Genomic DNA, 5431 nt, shown 5'->3' on the forward strand with positions numbered 1-5431 from the left:
TCATTTTTTAAAAGCTGTTTAACTAAATTATTATTTCAAAATACTGTGAATAATCAAATTTTACCATTGTGGTGAAGTTTTCCTTTCCTTGCTTCAAATCCTTAAAACGAATGAATAAAAATGCCAAAAATCACCATTTACATTCCATACAGTATAAGAATAAGATGTTCCGAATTTTCTGGCAGACCATCTGGTGACCAGTTGGAGCCAATCACCAGCTAATGTATATAAAGCCACCATTTTACTACATTTCATATAGTTGCAGATAAAAAATCATGGTCTACTTTAATCAAATTTACGAAGCAATACATTTTACGGATGTTCCAGATCTTCGCCATTGTACAACATTTCATCAGGTATCATAACAAATCAAGGCCTACTTTGAACAAATTTACACAACAATCAATTAAACGGATGTTTCGAATCTTCCGGCGGGCCATATGGTGACCACCCGGAGCCAATTACCAGCTAATATATCAGCAAACCCCATTTTCCCACATTGCTTATAAATGCAGAGAAAAATAGAAACCTACTGTTCGTGCAGGCGGCAACTACTACCTCTACCCTTACCATATACTATTTACTGTACCATCCGATGGATGTTACCACTTAGTTATGTTTTATATTGTAACTAATCGTTATTGTTTCTCTGTCATGTGCTATCCCTGTGATATGAATATAGTTTAATGTCTCCGCCATGGCAGGACGGTCAATAAATCGGCCTCTTCTATTTAACGCAGAAAATCAGTCCGCATCGTGCTCTCTTGCCGTGCGGATCTATTTGCTTTTTGCTTAAGGAAGTGTTACTACTACCTAAAGCTACAACAAATTTAAACAGCACTTTTCAGTGCTCAACCTGTAAAAAATGTTTGGACCCTAAGAGAGGTAATCCTTCTTGGATATCGATTTGGAAAATTCCTCTTCGATCCTTCAGATTCTTATAGTAATCTGCTTGGAAGTCGATTTGGATAAAAATCAACTGCCGCCATGGCGCCTAAACGCAAAAGAAAGGGGCAAACTCTTGATCCCTCTTCTGATGAAATGAATTTGAGTAATCAATTTGATTTGCTCACGGATGATGAGAATGATCCATCATCCAAGAAAAATTCTAGTAAATTTTCCCGGCTTAATGCCAAGAAGGAAAAGATTCCCCCTATTGTGATAACCACTTCCGATTTCCATGCTCTTCGCATGGAACTTTTGAATTTCGTGAAAGTTAATTTTTCACTACAAATTGGACGTTGGGGTGAATGCCGTGTATTGTCTGAAACCTTGGACGGATTTAAATGTCTTCTCAAGTATCTTACTGAGAAGAAGCACAAATTTTTTACTTACGACACCAAAACTGTACGTGTGTTCAAGGTTTTCATGAAAGGACTGCTTAGTGGTGAATCCCTGGATCAGATCAAAGATGAACTGGTAAAACACTTGGAGTTGTGCCACTCCAAGTAATCAAAATGAAAATGAAATCCCGTCCTGGCGATTCGCGCAACGGGATTTCTAATGATTTTTATTTAGTTCACTTCAAGTCTAGTGAACTAAACAACCTTAAGGCCTTAGAAAAAGCTAGCCTTATGCTCCATGTCCGAGTGAAGTGGGAACACTTCAGGAAGACTGGAGGAAATTTCCAAAACCTCACTCAGTGCCGTAAGTGCCAGAGATGGGATCACGGAACTAAAAATTGCTACATGCCAGCTAAATGCATGAATTGTGGTGATTCCTCTCACGTAAAGGACGACTGTCCTGTGAAAGAAGATCCTAAGAAATTTTAAATGTTCAAATTGTGGTGAAAACCACAAATCCAATTTTTGGGAATGTAAGACTCGCAAAACGATCCTACAATCTCGTTCCAAGCGACGGGTAGGAAACGCTCCATGTTTCCGACCAGGTACAAATTACTCTGCTGTTAACAATGGTCAGCGAGGAACAACTTCTACATTCGGACCCGTAGGTACAAATATCACCCCTGCTTCAAATTTTTCATCTGTACCTACTCCCCTCGCTTAGGAAGCATTACTGTCCCTAAAATGGAATTTTTACAGAAATCATTAGTTGACATGATTTCTGATATGCTTAAATCTAACTCCATGTTTGATGCTACTCAAGCTGGAGTAAAGTTTGCGAACAATATTGTCATGACTTTTAAATTCAGTAATGGATTTTAAAGCATTAAATATTTTAAATTGGAATGCTCGATCTCTTATAGATAATGAAGACGGGCTATTTAACTTTTAGAGAGTTCATAACGTGAAACCTGACCATAAGGTTAAGAGGGACGCAAATATTTTCATTTATAGAAATGATCGTCTTGATGGAGCCTGTGGTGGCGTTGCCATCATTGTTCATAGACGAATCAAACATAAAATTCTTTCTTCATTTGAAACCAAAGTTTTTGAAACTATGGGAGTTTCTGTAGAAATAAAATTTGAACATAAGTCGAGTACACTGAAAAAGTCTGCACATTGTAGACGAAATACGCGTATCTGTCAAGGATAAGCAAATAAGGTAGTGGAATTAAATGGAAATTACTAATCCTTCTCTCTCTTATTATACAGCTATTCCACTAAGACGCCCACATTCATAAGGAAAATTGGAACAACTTTCTTTTATAGCTGCCTATTTTCCATTTCAATGCGTAGGCCAGCAACAGAATTTTCTCAAGGGTGACTTTCACCTTCGGATGGGAAGTAAAGCCGTTGGTCCCCGGTTCATGAGTTGATGGGTCGATAGGTAGGGTCCAGGTGTGGGAGCTGCCTTCCTGGCACGTCGGTAGCATTGGTGCTCAGCACGGAAAACAAGATCGACGGAAAAAACAAACCAAAGGAAAAAAAAGGGTGACCTTCAGAAACTTACCCGTCAAAGGTCTAAATTCTTCATTTTTGATGATTTTAATGCAAAACACTGCTCAAAGTAATTCCAATGGAAATATTCTGTTTGATGATTGTTCTGCAGGTTCTTACACTATTCAATATCCAACAGCCCAACATGCTTTTCTTCTGCAAGAATCAACTATTGATTTGGTCTTAACTGATTCATGTCAACTTTGTAACCAATTGGTTACCCATGCTGACTTCGGTTCTGATCACCTTTCAGTAACTTTTGAAATATCCCAAGAAATAATTTGAAATCCCAACAGTTCTATTTTCAATTATCATAGAGGTGATTGGGAGCAATATCGAATATTTATGGAATATAACAAAGGTGAAATTAATTATGCTCTTGAATCTCTGACTGCTTCTATAGTTGCCTCAGTACCAAAATGCGAGGTTAAATTCGATTCAATTATAATAGACGACGATCCTCAGCTCTTGATCCGTCTTAAAAATTTACGTAGGAGACAATAACAAAGAACACGCGATCCTGCCATGAAGGTTATCTGGCGGGATTTGCAAAAACAAATTAAAAAGCGATTCTCTGCCCTGAGGAACAAAACTTTTGAAAATAATATTTCTAAATTAGACCCGAGTTCCAAACCCTTTTGGAAACTCACAAAAATTTTGAAAAAACCTCAAAAGCCTATTCCAGCGCTTAAAGAAGGTGGTAAAATTTTAATCACAAATTTGGAAAAAGCTCAGAAACTTGCTAAGCAATTCGAGAGTTCCCATAATTTCAGTTTGGGTCTTACTAGTCCTATTGAGAATCAGGTTGCTCGGGATTTTCTGAATATTTTCTCTCGGGAAAATATTTTTGATGATTCCTGGGGGACTGATTTGGACGAAGTAAGGTCTATAACTAAGAAGTTTCATAATATGAAAGCTTCAGGTGATGATGGAATTTTCTATATCCTCATCAAAAAACTCCCAGAGAGTACCTTGTCTTTCTTGGTAAAATTATTTAACAGATGTTTCCATTTGGAATACTTTCCTGATGAATGAAAATATGCAAAAGTTGTTCCAATTTTGAAGCCGGATGAAAATCCAGTTGAAGCTTCTAGCTACTGTCCAATAAGTTTGCCTTCTTCAATAAGTAAACTTTTTGAAAAGATAATTTTGAATAGAATGATGCTTCACATCAATACGAACTCAATTGTTGTAGATGAACAGTTTGGATTTCGCCATGGGCATTCAACTACTCATTGTGGGGCCTCATAGCCTAGTCAGTAAAGGCACGGTATTACCAAGCCGGAGGCGGCGGGTTCGATTCCCGGTCCGGTCGAGGGAATCTTTCGGGTTGGAAATTTTCTCGACTTCCCTGGGCAGAGAGTATCATTGTGCTTGCCACACAATATACAAATTCATGCATTGGTATTGGCATCGAAAGCTCTCAATTAATAACTGTGGAAGTGCATTTAGAACACTAAGTTGAGAGCACGCAATAAGCTAATATGCGCTAAGCAATAAGCTTGAAATGCAAACAAGAAGAAGAAGATAATTGTGTGGCAAGTCCAATCATACTTCTATGCCCAGGGAAGTCGAGAAATTTTTCTAACCCGAAAAATTCCTAGACTGGACCGGGAATTGAACCCAGCCACCTCCAGCATGGTCTTGCTTTGTAGCTGCGCCTTTACCGACTGAGCTAGGAGAGGCCCCCCTACTGACATGCAGGTTTTTAAAAAACCTGTTTAAAATACTGAATTGCCAAGACAGGAACAATGTAAAAACACTTAGATACACTGGCGTGCACAGGGTGAGGCAATTGCCCCCCCCCCTTTTATTGAAAAGATTTTTATTTCCACACAATTATGATATAACCACACTTACAAAATTATGATGTAACATAAATGGATAACTCTGGTGGAAAAATTGAATCACGCTAAAAATTTGGAGGTGCACATTTAACTGAAAATTTCTGGTGGAAAGTTCGCAACACTGTGGTGAATGTTGAAGCAAGGTGTATTCATTTTTCTGGTGCATAATTTGTATCGTTCTGATGAATGCAAGATTCATTGAAAATTTATGGTGGAAAATTTGCACCATTCTGTTGCATGAAGAGGCAAAACCTGAAAATTGCACCATAAAGATGCATGGTTTAAACAAACTTCACAGACAATTTTTGGTGCACCCTTCTGGAGGAGCATGTTTTATTGAAAATTTCTGGTGCAAAATTTGTATCGCTCTGATAAATGAAATGAACAGAAAATTTCTGGTGGAAAACTTGCACTCGTCTGGTAAATGAAGGCACAAGCTTTATTTAAAATTAAGCTGTATTGAAAATTTCTGGTGGAAAATCTGCACCGTTCTGGTGAACGGATGGGCAAGCTTTTACGAAAATTTTTGTTCTTAAATTTGCATCCTTCTGCTGAATAGAGAACCAAACTTTGATAATAATTTCTGGTGTAAAATTTGCACCATTCTAATAATTGGAGGGAAGCTGCTTTACGAAAATTTATGATAAAAAATCTGAAAATAGGGGCAGCTTTATTTGGTGAAAACCTGCAACATTCTGATGATAGGAGAAGCAAGCTACATTGAAAATGTCTGGTGGAAGATGG

Source organism: Ochlerotatus camptorhynchus, unplaced genomic scaffold (assembly GCF_037179485.1).
Source record: "Ochlerotatus camptorhynchus isolate MF236.1 unplaced genomic scaffold, CSIRO-AGI_Acam_v1.1 ptg000114l, whole genome shotgun sequence".
In the NCBI taxonomy this organism is placed as follows: domain Eukaryota; kingdom Metazoa; phylum Arthropoda; class Insecta; order Diptera; family Culicidae; genus Ochlerotatus; species Ochlerotatus camptorhynchus.